Source organism: Phyllobates terribilis, unplaced genomic scaffold, assembly GCF_046119375.1.
Source record: "Phyllobates terribilis strain yellow unplaced genomic scaffold, ASM4611937v1 Scaffold_4__5_contigs__length_816908805, whole genome shotgun sequence".
NCBI lineage: Eukaryota > Metazoa > Chordata > Amphibia > Anura > Dendrobatidae > Phyllobates > Phyllobates terribilis.
This window is the reverse complement of record NW_027362764.1, coordinates 676,310,865-676,331,346: the sequence shown is the minus strand read 5'-3', so window position 1 is coordinate 676,331,346 and position 20,482 is coordinate 676,310,865. Positions and strand designations below refer to the sequence as shown.

Here is a 20,482-nt window from a genome sequence, read left to right as displayed (position 1 = left end):
CTCTAACACAAGACTATGAAAAAAATCTACCAAATGTAGAATATTTCTCAATTTCTGTTTGTCTCTATTTACCAATTTAGAAGTTAACTGTAAATTCTGCAATTCACATTCTTTGTATAAACTGAGCCACAAAACTTCTATGTCATCTCCTACATTAACTTTGAAATTAATATTACTTTGTTTAGCAAAAGAAGAAATTATATCCATATTTTGCTTACCTTAAGATTCCTTGGCTTCTCTTTATCAGCACGTCCTGTCTTCAGTTCATCTGATTCTTTTCCTGTGTGATTCTGTTCCTTGTTAGTACCTCTGCTTCCTGTCTTTCCTCAGTCTGTAGGTCCTTTTTGCTTCTCGTGACAAACTAGTGAATTTACTGACACGTGAACAACAGCTGTTCAGCTCTTCAGGACTCCCCCCTTGTTCACGGAAGAAATTCACTTACTTAATTTAAAAAACAAAAAAACAGGACTGGCTGGCTCACCATTGTAAAATAATACTCTTCCTGTATTATTTTTTTCTACTGAGGACTTCTCAAAGTATCAATATCACGATATTCTTATAAAAAAATGTATCTATTTATTCTTGGATTGTCCAATAAAAAGAATCAGATTGCAGCAGGTACATACAATAATTAGTTATAAAGTAATTGTCCATTTGTCCATAATTAGCTTAATTGTTGATATTCACCCATCTTTCCTTGGATCCTGGCTGGTAAATCATGTCTTTGTCCAGCATGTGTCCAGGCCTACATGTCATCTGCTTCTCAGCATGAAGATACTGTGTCTTGTGGGGTGGGAAGAGCAAGAGAGCCCTCCCTTTCTGTACCATGAGCTTTTATAGCCAGTCGTATGGACACCTGTTCAGCATATGGTAGTGAACCAAAAATACACACACAAATAGCGCATGTCAACTAGACACGATGGCTGAGGCATAGAACTCAGAAAAATGATTATCGATTAACATTCCAAATGAATTTCCATAATTAACCATTTAACAGAGACCACCTGGGAATGCCAGGTGCTGTAGGCTTTTGCTTTTTCCTTCCTTCCACCAGCAGGGGGCACTCTCTTCTATGCCTTTTTTCCATTCCCTTTCACAAGTGCACACATTCATTCTCTTTTCTTTTTTTCATTTGCTTTCTCTCTTGCGCGATTTCATCTCTGCAAAATACCAGCATCCTTCTGATCACCGTGGGCCTCCAGCATAGTTGCTTATTTACTTTTAATACTAGGCTCCTTTTCACCAGGACCAGCGTCTCCCGGGTGGCTGGAGGCAACCACCGGTAACCCCAAGCAGAAGACCTTTGCAGGCAACACGACCCTCCCCCCTGAAGAACAGCTCAAAGTCACTGGCAACCATCTCACCCTCTTCCTTCATTCACCCCTGGATGTCACGCTCCGCCCCCAAGTTACGGGTCCAGCTTGCTCTTTCTGTCACATTACCGCGATGAAGGGTTTAGCCTGCAGGAGACCCTGCGCCGAGCCATCTTTGAAGACACCTGATGCGGCGGGTGAATCACTGCTAAACAAACCACACCTGTAGGGACGGCACAGCCTTTGCATGAACCCTTTGGAGCCCGCCCCGTCACCGCCAGATTGCTCGCCACCAAGCGATACTGAGAAAGGCTGGCCGGGCGATGGATCGAGCAGCGTCTACTGGCCATACCACATTGGATACGCCAGATCTTGTCTGATCTCGGAAGCAAAGCAGGGCTGGGCTTGGACAGTACTTGGATGGGAGACCTCCTGGGAACACCGGGTGCTGTAGACCATTTTGATGACGTTTTGCCCTACTGCCCAGCTCGGCTAGCATGGAACGGCGCCTTGCCGGACACCGACCTTAAGTAACTTAGATGATGGAAGCCCCAAGGCCTCTGAGCCAGTTGGCAGCTAAGTACGCTACCCCGCCGCCCTTCACGCAGGCCTGACACCGAGCTCCTTACCACGGCTAGGAGTGCTTATTGACTCCGCAGTTCGTCGTGTGGAAATTATGGCGTTAAAAGCACCCGGGGCCGTGAAGGGGCCAGACTTTCAGCAGGTGCCCAGGGAAGGTTTTGGATGCCGGCCGCCTAGCGAGGGCCAGCAGAAGTAACATGTTTCTCTGCAAAGAAGCTTGTGTAACCAAGCCAGACGGCTGCCAAAGAGCTAACCTCCGTGCAAGGAAGGCAAGGAAGGTGCGGAAGGAATTGGGGAGGGGGGGTTGATTCCTGCTAGGGCCCTAAAATCATAAAACAGGCAGGAGAGTCTGACGCATGGTGACGGAGAGGTTGGAGGGGCAGATAGGGGGTGTTGTCACGTTCGAGCACGTGTGCATGCTGGCTTGTGTGTGAGAGTGCGCTTTCTAGGTGTGGCGCGCTGCAGACAGTTAAAGGGATTGTTCCCTTTCATTAAAAGTTAATCCCCGGCTGCAGGCTATTAGAAAGCAACTAACCGCGCTCTACTCACCCTACCCGGGTCTACCGGTGAGTCTCGCCTCTGCTCCCGGCCTGTGGCATTGACTGTGAAGCTGACGTTCCGTCGACAGCGCTGCAGCCGATCAGTGAGCTCAGCGGCTCTGAGTGGGGCCTTCTGTCTACAAGACCTTTTAAGGAAGCCAGCAAAAAAATTGAAGAGAAGGGAAAGCACAAAAGGACCTGGTCTTGCTGAACACTGGAAAGGGCATCCGGCAGCCAGCCTTCAAAGTAGAAAAGCAGCAAGTGAGAGGCTTGTCTGTGCCTTCAAATTTGAAAAGCAGCAAGTGAGAGGCTTGTCTGCGCCTACAGACAAACCACTCTGTACACGCCTGATCTTGTCTAATCTTGGAAGCTAAGCATGGTTGGGCCTGGTTAGTACTTGGATGGGAGACCTCGTGGGAACACTGGGTGCTGTAGACTATTTTGATGACATTTTGCCCTACTGCCCAGCTCGGTTAGCATGGAACGGCGCCTTGCCGGACACCGACCTTAAGTAACTTAGATGATGGAAGCCCCAAGGCCTCTGAGCCAGTTGGCAGCTAAGTACGCTACCCCGCCGCCTTCACGCAGGCCTGACACCGAGCTTCTTACCACGGCTAGGAGTGCTTATTGACTCCGCAGCTCGCCGTGTGGAAATGATGGCGTTAAAAGCACCCGGGGCCGTGAAGGGGCCAGGCTTTCAGCAGGTGCCCAGGGAAGGTTTTGGATGCCGGCCGCCTAGCAAGGGCCAGCAGGAGTAACATGTTTCTCTGCAAAGAAGCTTGTGTAACCAAGCCAGACGGCTGACAAAGAGCTAACCTCAGTGCAAGGAAGGTGTGGAAGGAATTGGGGAGGGGGGGTGATTCCTGCTAGGGCCCTGAAATCATAAAACAGGCAGGAGAGTCTGACGCATGGTGACGGAGAGGTTGCAGGGGCAGATAGGGGGTGTTGTCACGTGCGAGCACGTGTGCATGCTGGCTTGTGTGTGAGAGTGCGCTTCCTATGTGTGGCGCGCTGCAGACAGTCAAAGGGATTGTTCCCTTTCATTAAAAGTTAATCCCCGGCTGCAGGCTATTAGAAAGCAACTAACCATGCTCTACTCACCCTACCCGGGTCTACTGGTGAGTCTCGCCTCTGCTCCCGGCCTGTGGCATTGGCCGTGAAGCTGACGTTCCGTCGCCAGCGCTGCAGCCGATCAGTGAACTCAGCGGCTCTGAGTGGGGCGTTCTGTCTACAAGACCTTTTAAGGAAGCCAGCAAAAAAATAGAAGAGAAGGGAAAGCACAAAAGAACCTGGTCTTGCTGAACACTGGAAAGGGCAGACGGCAGACGGCAGCCAGACTTCAAAGTAGAAAAGCAGCAAGTGAGAGGCTTGTCTGTGCCTTCGGCCGCACCACCCTGAAAGTGCCCGATCTCGGAAGCTAAGCAGGGTTGGGCCTGGTTAGTACTTGGATGGGAGACTGCCTGGGACTACCAGGTGCTGAAAGCTTTTACTTTTTCTTTCCTTCCACCAGCAGGGGGCACTCTCTTCTGTGACTTTTTTCTATTCCCTTTCACAAGTGCACACATTCATTCTCTTTTCTTTTTTTCATCTGCTTTCTCTCTTGCGCTATTTCATCTCTGCAAAATACCAGCATCCTTCTGATCACCGTGGGCCTCCAGCATTGTTGCTTCTTTACTTTTAATACTAGGCTCCTTTTCACCAGGACCAGCGTCTCCCGCATGGCTGGAGACAACCACCGGTAACCCCAAGCAGAAGACCTTTGCAGGCAACACGACCCTCCCCCCTGAAGAGCAGCTCAAAGTCACTGGCAACCATCTCACCCTCTTCCTTCATTCACCCCTGAACGTCTCGCTCCGCCCCCAAGTTACGGGTCCAGCTTGCTCTTTCTGTCACATTACCGCGATGAAGGGTTTAGCCTGCAGGAGACCCTGCGCCGAGACATTTTTGAAGACACCTGATGCGGCGGGTGAATCACTGCTAAACAAACCACACCTGTAGGGATGGCACAGACTTTGCATGGACCCTTCGGAGTCCGCCCCGTCACGGCCAGATTGCTCGCCACCAAGCGTGTTACAACTCTCCTGTTAGTTTTTTTTTAGTTTGCTGGTCACATGACCATTTTGCCTATTTAATCCGGCTCCGCCCTCCTGGCTTTGCTGGACTTCATTTGTATTTACTACTGTTGAGCTAGCTTGTTGCTCTGTTGCCGTTCTCTGTTAGTTTTGCTAGGTCTTCTGACCCCTATGCCTTTTTGTTGTGTGTTTGTCTTTGACTGCTACTATTTCTGCTAGGAGGTGTCCAACTTTTCCCAGTCTCTAGATCTTGTAGGGATCCCTCCCTCACATCTATAGGTCTGCGTTCAGACTAGCCGAGGACTTTAGCGGGTCTGATCGCAGGATCAGGTTCCCCGCTACATCGTAGGGATCTAGTTTAGTTCTATTGTAGGGATAGATCTCCTTTCTTTCCTTAGTCTCTGTAGCAGATCATAACAGTAATTCCAGCCATAAAAAAAAAAAAAAAAAAAAAATTCTCTAAGGAAAGACCTCCAGTTTTCCATCATGGTCTCGGTGCAAGATTTGGCTCAACGCTTGCAGGGACTCTCTCTGGAGGTGACCAAGCTCCAACAACACGTGAGTAGCTGTTCTGGAGCGCATTTTGTGGAACCTAAGGTACGTCTGCCTGATCTATTTTTTGGCGAAAAACAAGATTTTTTTTCTTTTAAAAATGCTTGTCTATTATATTTTCGTTTGAGACCCGGATCCTCTGGTGATGAATCACAGCGCATAGGGATCATAATGTCACTTTTGCGCAAAGATCCTCAGGGATGGGCCTTCTCTCTCCAACCTAGTGATCCGTGCTTTAGATCAGTGGATAGTTTTTTTTCTGCTTTCGGTTTGTTGTACGATGATCCTGATCGTGTCTCATCTGCTGAGTCTGAATTAAGACGTTTGAGGCAGGGATCAGGTAATGTGGAAAAATATTGTTCTCACTTCCGTCGGTGGTCTGCCCAGGTGGGGTGGAACGATTCTGCTTTGAAAAGCTTGTTTCTTGCAGGGCTATGTGAAAGGGTAAAGGATTTACTGATTGCTTATCCCACACCTGGAAACTTGCAGGAGGCAATGCAATTAGCTATACGGGTGGACAGGAGACTGCGTGAAAGGGTTAATTGTTATGCACACGCCCGGACTGACTGGCGTGTGCGGTTGTAGTGGTTCCACTGGACCATGAACCGGAGAGTGCCTGGAGGGGCGTAACTAAGTATCTGGCCGATCCGACCAAGATGGCACGACGGCATACGACGCCAGTGCACCAGGGAGAAACCGGGCAGAGGGACCAGGTGCTACTCCAGGTCAAACTCCGGACACGGGGGTTGACCCACACAGGGATTACTGGAACAGGCTGGTAGGCTGGCACACAGACTGGTGGGTATAGGCAGGCACGACTGGTATGCAGGCAGGCGGGTAAGCAGGCAGGGGGGTACAGGCAAGCACAGCAAGAGTGCAGACAGGGAGGCACTAGCAGGTAGGAACACAGGCGGGATAGGACCCAGTACACACTGGGACTCAGGAATAATACAGGCAGAGGGGTACAGGCAAGCACGGCTAGAGTGCAGACAAGGCTGAGCAGGGAGGACAGGGCTCTGTTCACACGGAACAGACAGGAAGGGAAAGGCAGAGCCAGACACCCACAGGGTACTTGCAGTGAAGTAGCGAGTGGACCACAAACTCACAAACGGGAGTACAGAGACAACAGGCAGGAGTTAGGTACGAGTTCAGACTCTGCAGAAAAAGGAAGGGAACGGACATAGAGGCAAAACAGGTAAAGGATAGGAGAGAGTTCAGACTGGAACTGAGTGTACGGAGGAGACCGACACTGCAGCGGGATACAGGAGCGGGTCTGGGAATACTGCCCCCAGAGAGGCGGGACGAACAGGCAAGGAGCGTGTTCAGACAGGACAGACAAGATACAGGAGCGGGTCTAGGTAATCGGCCCCTAGAAGGCGGGAGGAACAGGCTAGGAGCGAGTTCAGACAGGACAGACAAGATACAGGAGCGGGTCTAGGTAATCGGCCCCTAGAAGGCGGGAGGAACAGGCTAGGAGCGTGTTCAGACAGGACAGACAAGATACAGGAGCGGGTCTAGGTAATCGGCCCCTAGAAGGCGGGAGGAACAGGCTAGGAGCGTGTTCAGACAGGACAGACAAGATACACAGAAAGGACTCAGTTCAGACACGGGAACTAATACCGCAAAGCAGGAGACATACAGGACTCAGTTCAGACACGGGAGCTGATACCGCAAAGCAGGAGACATACAGGACACAGTTCAGACACGGGAGCTGATACCGCAAAGCAGGAGACATACAGGACTTAGTTCAGACAGGCCTAGAAATACAGCCTCCAGGATAGGCAGACAAGAGAACACAGAACGGGACCTGGCACCTTCAGAGTGCAAGCACACACTGAATGAAACACTATGCTCAGGCAGGGATAGAAGGGAGCTGCTGAGCTATATACCAAGTGACAGACAGCAATAGGTTGAGGACGCACAAGGGGTGTGACCCACAGCAGGTACAAAAGGCAGGAAGTGATCGGGCGCCGCCCTTAAGCAGCAGAAACAGACACAAACAGACAGCATGGAGGGAAGCCAGAGAGACATTCTGGACAGGAGATCAAGTGCGCCCTCTTGCACAGTGGGAGATGGACCACCATGCAAGGACGCCGCCAGGTATGTTACAGTACCTCCCCCCTTACGCCCCCTCTTCTTCAGGCCTGCCAGAATCTTCCGCAAGGAATTCGAGGACCAGTCGTTCACTGGGTTGGAGGGGGACAGAGACTTAAATGTAATCTCTGCTTCGAGGTACATCTTGTCAAGCTCACAGGAAGAAATAGACGGGTTATCAGGTACATAATGAGAAAAAGTCACTGTCTCTTTGTTATCTGGTGGTATCCCGGAGGATTCAGGAAACAACTGGAGGTCCTCCGCCGGGTCAGAAGAGTGCAGAGGCTCAGAGAAAACAACTGCTTCAGAGTACACTAGGTCGGACTCACTGGAGGAAGCGGGCGAGGTATCGGGTACCGAGTATAGGAAAGTCTCTGTCCATTCACCACCAGGTGGCACCCCGAAGGGTTCTGGAGACAGCTGGCGGTCCTCCGCCTGGTCGGAGGGGTGTAGAGACTCAGGAGTAACCTCTGCTTCAGAGTACACTAGGTCGGACTCACTGGACGAAGCAAGCGAGGTATCAGATCCAGGATATAGGAAAGTCTCTGTCCATTCACCACCAGGTGGCACCCCGAAGGATTCTGAACACAACTGAAGGTCCTCCGCCTGGTCGGAGGGGTGTAGAGACTCAGGAGTAACCTCTGCTTCGGAGTACACTAGGTTGGACTCACTGGACGAAGCGAGCGAGGTATCAGGTACAGAGTATAGGAGAGACTCTGTCCTTTCGCTACCAGGTAGCACCCCGAAGGGTTCAGGAGACAACTGGAGATCCTCCGCCTGGTCGGAGGGGTGTAGAGACTCGGAGGTAACTACCACTTTGGGGTACCCATTGTCAGGCTCACAGGACGAAGCGGACAAAGTATTGAGTACCGGGTGTAGAGAAGTCTCTCTCCATTTGTCATCGAGTGGTATCCCAGAGGGTTCAGGAGGCAACAGGGGATCCTCCGCCAGGTAGTAGAGGTGCACAGACTCTGAGGTAACCACAGCTTTGGAGCATCCTTGGACATGCACACCGGTTAAAGAGAAAGAAGCATCTGATGCCGGGTGCAGGAAGTTCTCCTGTGTGGAGTCTGGATGGGCAGAAGTCTCTTCGGCCAGGAGAACTGGTGCACTACCCACGCACATTACCCATTGGGGTTTCTCCGGGATACAGGGAGATGAAGCTTCAGTAGGGACTTCAAGGTTGGGGTCAGGAGGTCTCAGGGAGGACAGACCCTGGCGTGACGGCTTGCCTCTAAGTCTAGCACGTCTGGACTGCCTCTTGAGGTTGAGAGAAGTATTCCGGAAAGCGTAGTCACCCTGTGAGGATTCTGGGTGGGCAGTAGTCTCATTGGGCTGGAGGACTATTGCGCTACCCACACACATTACCCGTCGGGGCTGCTCCGGGATATTGGGAAGTGAAGCTTCAGCAGGGGCTTCCGGGTTAGGATCATCGAAGACCATTAGAAAGGCCACCAGGAAGGCCATTAGGTCCAGGAGGATCGGATCCTGTGTTTCATATAGGGGGTTGATCCATTCCAAGGCATCACCCGCCAGGTAAGACATAATAAAGGCCACTTTAGCCCAATCGGAAGGAAAATAGAGAGGGTAGGCCTTAAAGTGTAGCATGCATTGCTCCACAAATGCACGACACTGTCTTGGATCCCCATAGTAACGTGGCGGATCCGCAGGAACGAGAGCTGATAGATCCATCTGGACGGTGCTTAATTCGCCTGGAACTCAGCTAAGGGAAAAAAAAAATTATTTATTTATTTTAATGCATGTATTCACTGGAAAACTTCTCAGAGGGCGAAGGCCGTGGGGCTCAACGGGAACCATGGCCTGAGCATGCTGTTATGCACACGCCCGGACTGACTGGCGTGTGCGGTTGTAGTGGTTCCACTGGACCATGAACCGGAGAGTGCCTGGAGGGGCGTAACTAAGTATCTGGCCGATCCGACCAAGATGGCACGACGGCATACGACGCCAGTGCACCAGGGAGAAACCGGGCAGAGGGACCAGGTGCTACTCCAGGTCAAACTCCGGACACGGGGGTTGACCCACACAGGGATTACTGGAACAGGCTGGTAGGCTGGCACACAGACTGGTGGGTATAGGCAGGCACGACTGGTATGCAGGCAGGCGGGTAAGCAGGCAGGGGGGTACAGGCAAGCACAGCAAGAGTGCAGACAGGGAGGCACTAGCAGGTAGGAACACAGGCGGGATAGGACCCAGTACACACTGGGACTCAGGAATAATACAGGCAGAGGGGTACAGGCAAGCACGGCTAGAGTGCAGACAAGGCTGAGCAGGGAGGACAGGGCTCTGTTCACACGGAACAGACAGGAAGGGAAAGGCAGAGCCAGACACCCACAGGGTACTTGCAGTGAAGTAGCGAGTGGACCACAAACTCACAAACGGGAGTACAGAGACAACAGGCAGGAGTTAGGTACGAGTTCAGACTCTGCAGAAAAAGGAAGGGAACGGACATAGAGGCAAAACAGGTAAAGGATAGGAGAGAGTTCAGACTGGAACTGAGTGTACGGAGGAGACCGACACTGCAGCGGGATACAGGAGCGGGTCTGGGAATACTGCCCCCAGAGAGGCGGGACGAACAGGCAAGGAGCGTGTTCAGACAGGACAGACAAGATACAGGAGCGGGTCTAGGTAATCGGCCCCTAGAAGGCGGGAGGAACAGGCTAGGAGCGAGTTCAGACAGGACAGACAAGATACAGGAGCGGGTCTAGGTAATCGTCCCCTAGAAAGCGGGAGGAACAGGCTAGGAGCGTGTTCAGACAGGACAGACAAGATACAGGAGCGGGTCTAGGTAATCGGCCCCTAGAAGGCGGGAGGAACAGGCTAGGAGCGTGTTCAGACAGGACAGACAAGATACACAGAAAGGACTCAGTTCAGACACGGGAACTAATACCGCAAAGCAGGAGACATACAGGACTCAGTTCAGACACGGGAGCTGATACCGCAAAGCAGGAGACATACAGGACACAGTTCAGACACGGGAGCTGATACCGCAAAGCAGGAGACATACAGGACTAAGTTCAGACAGGCCTAGAAATACAGCCTCCAGGATAGGCAGACAAGAGAACACAGAACGGGACCTGGCACCTTCAGAGTGCAAGCACACACTGAATGAAACACTATGCTCAGGCAGGGATAGAAGGGAGCTGCTGAGCTATATACCAAGTGACAGACAGCAATAGGCTGAGGACGCACAAGGGGTGTGACCCACAGCAGGTACAAAAGGCAGGAAGTGATCGGGCGCCGCCCTTAAGCAGCAGAAACAGACACAAACAGACAGCATGGAGGGAAGCCAGAGAGACATTCTGGACAGGAGATCAAGTGCGCCCTCTTGCACAGTGGGAGATGGACCACCATGCAAGGACGCCGCCAGGTATGTTACATTAATGAGAGCAAATCCTCTGCTATGTCAGCTTCGAGTCCTGAGAGGTTCTGTGCTGACAATGGAGAGCCGATGGAAATTGGGGCGATGGCACCCCGCTCTCAGGAAAAAGACCGCCGACTTTCTGAAGGCTTGTGTTTCTATTGCGGAAATTCTGGTCATTTTATTAAGAGCTGTGTGCTTCGTAAGAAGAAAGAAAAAAAAATGGTCAGTCATGCTCGTATTGCCTGTTTAAATTCTAAGGGAGTATTCCTATCTGCCACTACTGCTGCTCAGGATGAATTAATTGAATTTCGGGTATTTGTGGATTGTGGATCTACTCTGAATGTGATTGATGGGGGATTCTTGGAAAAACTTAGATTAGAACCTAAAACTTTGTCATCCCCTATTGCTGTGGTTTCTGTCGATGGCTCTCCCTTGAAGAGTGTTACTCACAAGGTCTGTGAATTTCCCCTCACTTTTAATGGTATTCATCAAGAGAATTTGGATTTGGTGGTATTGGATAATTTGCCTTCTCCAGTAATATTGGGGTTACCCTGGTTAAAATTGCACAATCCTGTACTGGATTGGTCTACCAATGAAATTAAGCCCTGGAGCCCTAAGTGTTATGACAAGTGTTGTAACGGGCACATTGCTGCTGTGGATAGAGGGGAATTGCCTGTACCTATTCAGGATTTTTGGAGAGTTTTTTCTGAGGAGGAGTCGCAGGTTTTGCCTCCCCATAGAGACTATGATTGTACCATTGAATTTGTCCCTGGCGCGACTCTTCCTAAGAGTCGTTTATTTAATCTTACTATTCCTGAAAGAAAGGCTTTGGAAGAATACATACAGACAAGCTTGGCCGCCGGTCACATTAGGCCTTCCAAGTCTCCTGTGGCTGTTGGATTTTTTTTTGTAAAAAAAAAAGATGGCGGTTTACGTCCTTGTCTGGACTTTCGTGAGATTAATAAAATTACTGTACGCAATCCTTACCCACTGCCATTGATTCCTGATTTATTTAACCAGTTAGTGGGGGCCAAGTGGTTCTCTAAAATTGATCTCCGGGGGGCATACAATTTGTTGCGCATGAAGGAGGGTGATGAATGGAAGACTGCTTTTAACACTCCTGTGGGTCATTTTGAGAATCTGGTTATGCCTTTTGGTCTCACCAATGCTCCAGCATTTTTTCAGAATCTTATTAATGATATCCTTAGACCTTTAATCGGCAAAAATGTGGTTGTGTATTTGGATGACATTTTGATTTATTCGCCGGATCTGGAGTCTCATTGGCGGAGCGTACGTGAGGTATTACAGTTATTAATGGACAATTCGTTTTTTGCTAAGCTGGAGAAATGTGAGTTCGCTGTACAGAGAATTAATTTTTTGGGCTACATTATCTCCAGTGAAGGTTTTGAGATGGACCCGGTTAAAGTTCAAGCTGTGCAGGAATGGCCTAGGCCTATTGGTTTGAAATCGATACAGAGGATTTTGGCTTTCGCCAATTATTACAGAAAATTCATAAAAAAATTTTCTATTATTGTCAAACCGCTGACCGATCTCACCAGGAAAGGTGCTAATGCGGTTCAGTGGACTTCTGAGGCCATTGAAGCTTTTGTGTTTCTAAAGGAGAGGTTCACCTCTGCTCCCATCCTTATGCAGCCTGATGTGACTAAGCCGTTTTTGGTTGAGGTTGATGCTTCTTCGGTGGGGGTTGGTGCGGTGTTGTCTCAGGAAAACAAGGATGGAGTACATCCCTGTGCCTTTTTTTCAAAAAAATTTTCCGAGACTGAACTTAATTAAGATATTGATAATCGGGAATTGCTGGCGATTAAACTCGCATTTGAACACTGGTGTCATCTCTTGGAAGGTGCTGAATTTCCCATTCAGGTTTTCACTGATCATAAAAATCTGATCTATCTTGATGCTGCCAAGCGCTTGAATGCCCTATAGGCTAGGTGGGCACTTTTTTTCTCGCGGTTTAATTTTTCCGTTACTTACATCCCGGGTACCAAGAATGTTAAAGCGGATGCTTTGTCTCGCAGCTTTTCTCCCATGGTCGGTGTTGAGGAGGAAGAGGAGACCATTTTACAAGAAGGTGTTGTGATTGCTGCTTTGGACTCCGTTTTGGAGGATGAGATTCTTAAAGCACAGGAGAATGCCCCATCTAACACTCCCCATGGGAGGTTGTTTGTGCCTAGGACCTTTAGGAGAGATTTGTTTGTTGAGTGTCATGAGTCTCGGTTGGCAGGTCATCCAGGAATTTCTGAGACCAAGAGACATGTGGGTGCAGTTTTTGGTGGCCTGGATGGCAGAAGGAAGTCATTAAGTGGGTGCGCCAATGTACTGTGTGTGCAAGATCCAAGTCTTTGCATGCTCCTGCTGAGGGGTTGCTTTGCCCTCTGGAGGTTCCTAGTGCACCTTGGACACATCTGGCTATGGACTTTATTACTGACCTTCCTCCCTCTGAAGGTTTCACGGTCATCTGGGTGGTCGTGGACCGTTTTAGCAAGATGTGTCACTTGGTTCCCTTCATCAAACTGCCTTGCGCTAAGACACTCGCAAAGGCCTTTGTCAAGGAGATTGTCAGACTACATGGTGTTCCTACTGACATTATTTCTGATAGGGGACCTCAGTTCGTGGCTCATTTTTGGCGTGCCTTTTGTGACAGGTTGGGAGTTCATTTGTCGTTTTCATCCGGATATCATCCTGAGTCTAATGGCCAGACAGAAAGGAAGAACCAGGATGTTGAGCAGTTCTTGCGTTGTTTTGTGGCAGACAATCAAGAGGGGTGGTCTGAGTTTCTGCCACTTGCTGAATTTGCTCTTAACAACCATACATCCTCTTCTGCTGGGTGTTCGCCTTTTTTTTGTTGTTCTGGGAGACATCCGTCTTTTGGGTCATTTTCCAAATTGGTTTCGGCTGTGCCTGAGGAGGAGAGTTTTTCCGGTGATTTGGAGAGAGTTTGGACGGATGTGCGTGGTAATCTTCAGGAGGCTAACAAAAAATCTAAGAGGTACTTTGATAGGAAACGGCAAGAGGTTTTGTTTGCGGTTGGTGACATGGTTTGGTTGTCCTCTAAGAATCTGCGATTGAGGATTCCTTCTAAAAAATTGGTTCCCAAGTTCGTAGGGCCCTTTAAGGTACTTCAGATAGTTAACCAATCTGCTGTTAGGCTGGAGGTTCCTACGTCCTGGAGGATTAATCCGGTGTTTCATGTTTCTCTGTTGAAAAAAGCTGATGTGTCGGATGGTGACGCCTCTGCCACTGTTCCTCCGGTGGTGGAGGACGGGGAATATGAAATTTCCCGCATCCTAAATTCTAGACGGTATAGAGGGAGTATGCAGTATCTCGTCGCTTGGAAGGGTTTCGGACCTGAGGATAACTCATGGGTTCGAGCGGATTATGTTTCTGCCCCCAGACTTGTCCGAGCGTTTCACAGGAGGTTTCCTGGTAAGCCTGGGCCTAGGGGATCCGGAGGATCATCTTAGAAGAGGGGGTACTGTTACAACTCTCCTGTTAGTTTTTTTTTAGTTTGCTGGTCACATGACCATTTTGCCTATTTAATCCGGCTCCGCCCTCCTGGCTTTGCTGGACTTCATTTGTATTTACTACTGTTGAGCTAGCTTGTTGCTCTGTTGCCGTTCTCTGTTAGTTTTGCTAGGTCTTCTGACCCCTATGCCTTTTTGTTGTGTGTTTGTCTTTGACTGCTACTATTACTGCTAGGAGGTGTCCAACTTTTCCCAGTCCCTAGATCTTGTAGGGATCCCTCCCTCACATCTATAGGTCTGCGTTCAGACTAGCCGAGGACTTTAGCGGGTCTGATCGCAGGATCATGTTCCCCGTTACATCGTAGGGATCTAGCTTAGTTCTATTGTAGGGATAGATCTCCTTTGTTTCCTTAGTCTCTGTAGCAGATCATAACAAAGCGATCCTGAGAAAGGCTGGCCGGGCGATGGATCAAGCAGCGTCTACTGGCCATACCACCTTGGATACGCCCGATCTCGTCTGATCTCAAAAGCAAAGCAGGGCTCGGCTCAGACAGTACTTGGATGGGAGACCTCCTGGGAACACCAGGTGCTGTAGACCATTTTGATGACGTTTTGCCCTACTGCCCAGCTCGGCTAGCATGGAACGGCGCCTTGCCGGACACCGACCTTAAGTAACTTAGATGATGGAAGCCCCAAGGCCTCTGAGCCAGTTGGCAGCTAAGTACGCTACCCCGCCGCCTTCACGCACGCCTGACACCGAGCTCCTTGCCACGGCTAGGAGTGCTTATTTACTCCGCAGCTCGCCGTGTGGAAATGATGGCGTTAAAAGCACCCGGGGTCGTGAAGGGGCCAGGCTTTCAGCAGGTGCCCAGGGAAGGTTTTGGATGCCGGCCACCTAGCGAGGGCCAGCAGAAGTAACATGTTTCTCTGCAAAGAAGCTTGTGTAACCAAGCCAGACGGCTGACAAAGAGCTAACCTCAGTGCAAGGAAGGCAAGGAAGGTGCGGAAGGAATTGGGGAGGGGGGGTGATTCCTGCTAGGGCCCTGAAATCATAAAACAGGCAGGAGAGTCTGACGCATGGTGACGGAGAGGTTGTAGGGGCAGATAGGGGGTGTTGTCACATGCGAGCACGTGAGCATGCTGGCTTCTGTGTGAGAGTGCGCTTCCTAGGTGTGGCGCGCTGCAGACAGTCAAAGGGATTGTTCCCTTTCATTAAAAGTTAATCCCCGGCTGCAGGCTATTAGAAAGCAACTAACCGCACTCTGCTAACCCTACCCAGGTCTACCGGTGAGTCTCGCCTCTGCTCCCGGCCTGTGGCATTGGCCGTGAAGCTGACGTTCCGTCGACAGCGCTGCAGTCGATCAGTGAGCTCAGCGGCTCTGAGTGGGGCGTTGTGTCTACAAGACCTTTTAAGGAAGCCAGCAAAAAAATTGAAGAGAAGGGAAAGCACAAAAGGACCTGGTCTTGCTGAGCACTGGAAAGGGCAGCCGGAAGCCAGACGTCACAGTAGAAAAGCAGCAAGTGAGAGGTTTGTCTCTGCTTACGGCCACACCACCCTGAACATGCCTGATCTCATCTGATCTCAGAAGCTAAGCAGGGTCAGGCCTGGTTAGTACTTGGATGGGAGACCACCTGGGAATACCACGTGCTTTTGGCTTTTTCCTTCCTTCCACCAGCAGGGGGCACTCTCTTCTATGCCTTTTTTCCATTCCCTTTCACAAGTGCACACATTCATTCTCTTTTCGTTTTTTCATTTGCTTTCTCTCTTGCGCTATTTCATCTCTGCAAAATACCAGCATCCTTCTGATCACCGTGGGCCTCCAGCATTGTTGCTTATTTACTTTTAATACTAGGCTCCTTTTCACCAGGACCAGCGTCTCCCGCATGGCTGGAGGCAACCACCGGTAACCCCAAGCAGAAGACCTTTGCAGGCAACACGACCCTCCCCTCTGAAGAGCAGCTCAAAGTCACTGGCAACCATCTCACCCTCTTCCTTCATTCACCCCTGGACGTCTCGCTCCACCCCCAAGTTACGGGTCCAGCTTGCTCTTTCTGTCACATAACCACGATGAAGGGTTTAGCCTGCAGGAGACCATGTGCCGATACATTTTTGAAGACACCTGATGCGGCGGGTGAATCACTGCTAAACAAACCACACCTGTAGGGACAGCACAGCCTTTGCATGGACCCTTCGGAGCCCGCCCCGTCACGGCCAGATTGCTCGCCACCAGGCGATCCTGAGAAAGGCTGGCCGGGCGATGGATCAAGGAGCATCTACTGGCCATACCGCATTGGATACGCACGATCTCGTCTGATCTTGGAAGCAAAGCAGGGCTGGGCTCAGACAGTACTTGGATGGGATACCTCCTGGGAACACCGGGTGCTGTAGACCATTTTGATGACGTTTTGCCTTACTGCCCAGCTCGGCTAGCATGGAACGGCGCCTTGCCGGACACTGACCTTAAGTAACTTAGATGATGGAAGCCCCAAGGCCTCTGAGCCAGTTGGCAGCTAAGTACGCTACCCCGCAGCCTTCACGCAGGTCTGACACCGAGCTCCTTGCCACGGCTAGGAGTGCATATTGACTCAGCAGCTCGTCGTGTGGAAATGATGGCGTTAAAAGCACCCGGGGCCGTGAAGGGGCCAGGCTTTCAGCAGGTGCCCAGGGAAGGTTTTGGATGCCGGCCGCCTAGCGAGGGCCAGCAGAAGTAACATGTTTCTCTGCAAAGAAGCTTGTGTAACCAAGCCAGACGGCTGACAAAGAGCTAACCTCAGTGCAAGGAAGGCAAGGAAGGTGCGGAAGGAATTGGGGAGGGGGGGGTGATTCCTGCTAGGGCCCTAAAATCATAAAACAGGCAGGAGACGCATGGTGACGGAGAGGTTGTAGGGGCAGATAGGGGGTGTTGTCACGTGCGAGCACGTGTGCATGCTGGCTTGTGTGTAAGAGTGCGCTTCCTAGGTGTGGCGCGCTGCAGACAGTCAAAGGGATTGTTCTCTTTCATTAAAAGTTAATCTCTGGCTGCAGGCTATTAGAAAGCAACTAACCGCGCTCTACTCACCCTACCCGGGTTTACCGGTGAGTCTCGCCTCTGCTCCCGGCCTGTGGCATTGGCCGTGAAGCCGACGTTCCGTCGACAGTGCTGCAGCCGATCAGTGAGCTCAGCGGCTCTGAGTGGGGCGTTGTTTCTACAAGACCTTTTAAGGAAGCCAGCAAAAAAATTGAAGAGAAGGGAAAGCACAAAAGGACCTGGTCTTGCTGAGCACTGGAAAGGGCAGCCGGCAGCCAGACGTCAAAGTAGAAAAGCAGCAAGTGAGAGGCTTGTCTCTGCCTACGGCCACACCACCCTGAACACGCCTGATTTCATCTGATCTTGGAAGCTAAGCAGGGTCAGGCCTGGTTAGTACTTGGATGGGAGACTGTAAAATAATACTCTTCCTGTATTATTTTTTTCTACTGAGGACTTCTCAAAGTATCAATATCACGATATTCTTATAAAAAAATGTATCTATTTATTCTTGGATTGTCCATTAAAAAGAATCAGATTGCAGCAGGTACATACAATAATTAGTTATAAAGTAATTGTCTATTTGTCCATAATTAGCTTAATTGTTTAATTGTTGAGATTCACCCATCTTTCCTTGGATCCTGGCTGGTAAATCATGTCTTTGTCCAGCATGTGTCCAGGCCTACATGTCATCTGCTTCTCAGCATGAAGATTCTGTGTCTTGTGGGGTGGGCAGAGCAAGAGAGCTCCCCCTTTCTGTACCATGGGCTTTTATAACCAGTCGTATGGACACCTGTTCTACATATGGTAGTGAACCAAAAATACACACACAAATAGCGCATGTCAACTAGACACGATGGCTGAGGCATAGAACTCAGAAAAATTATTATCGATTAACATTCCAAATGAATTTCCATAATTAACCATTTAACATTTCCCCCTTTTTGAGAATAAAAGGACTTTAACTGAAATTTCTCAAAAGAAGATACATTCATCAATCATTTTTTCTTTCCTTCTCCCTTGGCAATATCATTAAATTTCCATAATAATAATAATAGTAATAATAGTATCAATATCGGATTTTAGTTATATAATGATGTGAATTCATGTTATGGTAAGCCGTGACTAATATTCATTTAATATGTATAATTATATTTCCCTATATCTAAATTGAAGCAATCGCGGGTTCAATCGTCATCATCTGATGTCATCGGGTCGTCGTCTCGTCTTCTTCTTTGTTCTTTTATAACACAGTCTTTAGATGAAAACTCCTTTGAAATAAATTACAGCATGTAGATATTGTACAGTCCATAATTGTGCTCATTATTGTTCAGTCCATAAACTGTACTCTTTATTAGAAAGATCATGTGTGTCAGTTGATAAGAAAACAAAGTCCATGGATGAAATGTAGCTTTAATATCTGTGCAGTGTCACATGGACTTATGTTGGATCGTCTTTGGAATCTTCCGTGTGTCCGCACTGGTCTCGTGTCACTTTTGGAACAGATGTGACGTCTTTGGTCAGTAAAGCAAGGGTTAACTTGCCACTTTCCTGCTTTATATAGCACCATAACCAGTACTCAGTCCTTTATATACAGGACACATATGCCAGGTATTACCTGTTCACCAGCTTTCATTGAAGCGTTGCAGGTGATAAGAAACCACTGGAACGTGATGAAACTTGAACACAACACAGTACATATAGGATCATCGTCCTCTGCCGTCCTGGTGATCAGTGGTGTGAATTGTATTGTATGTAATGGACACAGTCTATTATAACACTCAGCATTCACACCTGTTACCTTCTGAGACGTCCGGATATCAGTTGCTTCTTCTTGTAACTTTTGAGAATCTCTTTGATTTATAAAAATTAAAAGTCTTTATTAAGATAGAATTCATAATTGCGATGTCTTGATTGAAGTCTTCATTCCCTAATCTGATACCAAATCTGGCAGTTTTTCCTAACCTATAATATCACAGCGTACTATAGCAATCAGTAATATCCATCTAATTATTATCAAAATATTAAAATAAATTATGTTTGGAATAATAAACAATAATAGATAATAATTCATTATCAATCAAGTTCTCCATATGATAGAACATTTTTATGTCATAGGTGTAATTACCTTTTCCAACCCATAGGTGTCAGTGTATTTTGAAAAAACAAGTTTTTATATCTTTATTAAACCAATAATATCAAAGAATGTATACTCCTGAACCAAAATGAATAAATATATGAATGTATGAATGAATGAATGAATAAATGAATGAATGAATTGTTGTGTTTACTCAGAAAATGTAAACATTTTTTTCCTTAGCAATATATATTTAATGAAGCAATACTCTTGTATTAGACATTACTTTATTAAATATTAATGTGTTTTCTCAATTGAGATATTGAACTCAAATAAAATCAAATGAGAATTAAAAAATGAAAAAATAGAAAAATAAGAAGTATAAAGTAAGAATAAAATTTTAAAAATGAAAAATAAAATTAAGAGTAAAAATAAGAATAAAAATAAAAATAAGGCCTTTAAATTTTAATAACAAATGCAGAGTAATTATATTCTCCATAAAAAATACCCTTATATCTCCATTATTTGGATGATTTCATATTTGTCATAACCTTGTACCACCAAAAAATATTAAATTATGCAACTTTGCATGTAATACCCTTCTTAATTATACCATAGTACCTTATTATTATTTCTTCTTTATTAAAATGTGTGGAAAATAAGTATTGATCAAAAGTGATTATGTAATCAGGATCAAAAACACATTTTCCCCCTTAATACCAAAAATATTATTTTATAAAATTTATGTATATCTCAGAACCAAGTTAAAAATAATTATTCTTCTAGAAATATTGTGCATAAATTTCATATCGGTGAGTATCATAGATTTGACTAAAGAGATGTGTGTACCTATTTAGGTAACCATTAAAAATAATATTATAGTTATTCAAGAATATTATCATGTGGAAAATTATTCTAAATATAAATTTGCTTTGTAAACCATTTTGATGTGTGGTTGCCCTTATCCACTATTAGTTAAATCAAGAAATAATAATTATTAAAGAAATATAGAAATATATATATGTAGAAAATACCTAATTATGTATTATAATTTCCTCAGAATTAAATATATTTTTGTACCTTCACATAAAGAAACATTTTTTTTTCAAACATACAAACATACGAGGCCTCTGTCACATCAATCACACTTAGCAGCTGCTGATTTACTCATCTGTCACCTTCACTCTGACATTCACAGATCTGTTCAACTCAAACATTCCACATATGAAGTTTTAGATATATATATATATATATATATATATATTTAACCCAAAATTGTTGTATCCCAATTTATTAATGCGCATTGCCATATCAATTGAATATCTTTATATTTCTTTGACTATTCCCCAAGTACATATTATATAATATGAGAGTAAGTCACTGG

General features: G+C 47.5%; 6 pseudogenes; all 6 read left to right on the top strand.

Moving 5' to 3' along the window:
• Window positions 1-1,650: 1,650 nt before the first annotated feature.
• On the top strand, window positions 1,651-1,770 carry LOC141268606 (5S ribosomal RNA; annotated as a pseudogene).
• Window positions 1,771-2,753: 983 nt separating this feature from the next.
• LOC141269954 (5S ribosomal RNA) lies at window positions 2,754-2,872 on the top strand (annotated as a pseudogene).
• Window positions 2,873-3,810: 938 nt separating this feature from the next.
• Window positions 3,811-3,919, top strand: LOC141269739 (5S ribosomal RNA; annotated as a pseudogene).
• A 10,575-nt stretch (window positions 3,920-14,494) lies between these two features.
• On the top strand, window positions 14,495-14,614 carry LOC141269508 (5S ribosomal RNA; annotated as a pseudogene).
• Window positions 14,615-15,554: 940 nt separating this feature from the next.
• On the top strand, window positions 15,555-15,673 carry LOC141267950 (5S ribosomal RNA; annotated as a pseudogene).
• Window positions 15,674-16,288: 615 nt separating this feature from the next.
• On the top strand, window positions 16,289-16,408 carry LOC141270021 (5S ribosomal RNA; annotated as a pseudogene).
• Window positions 16,409-20,482: the final 4,074 nt, after the last annotated feature.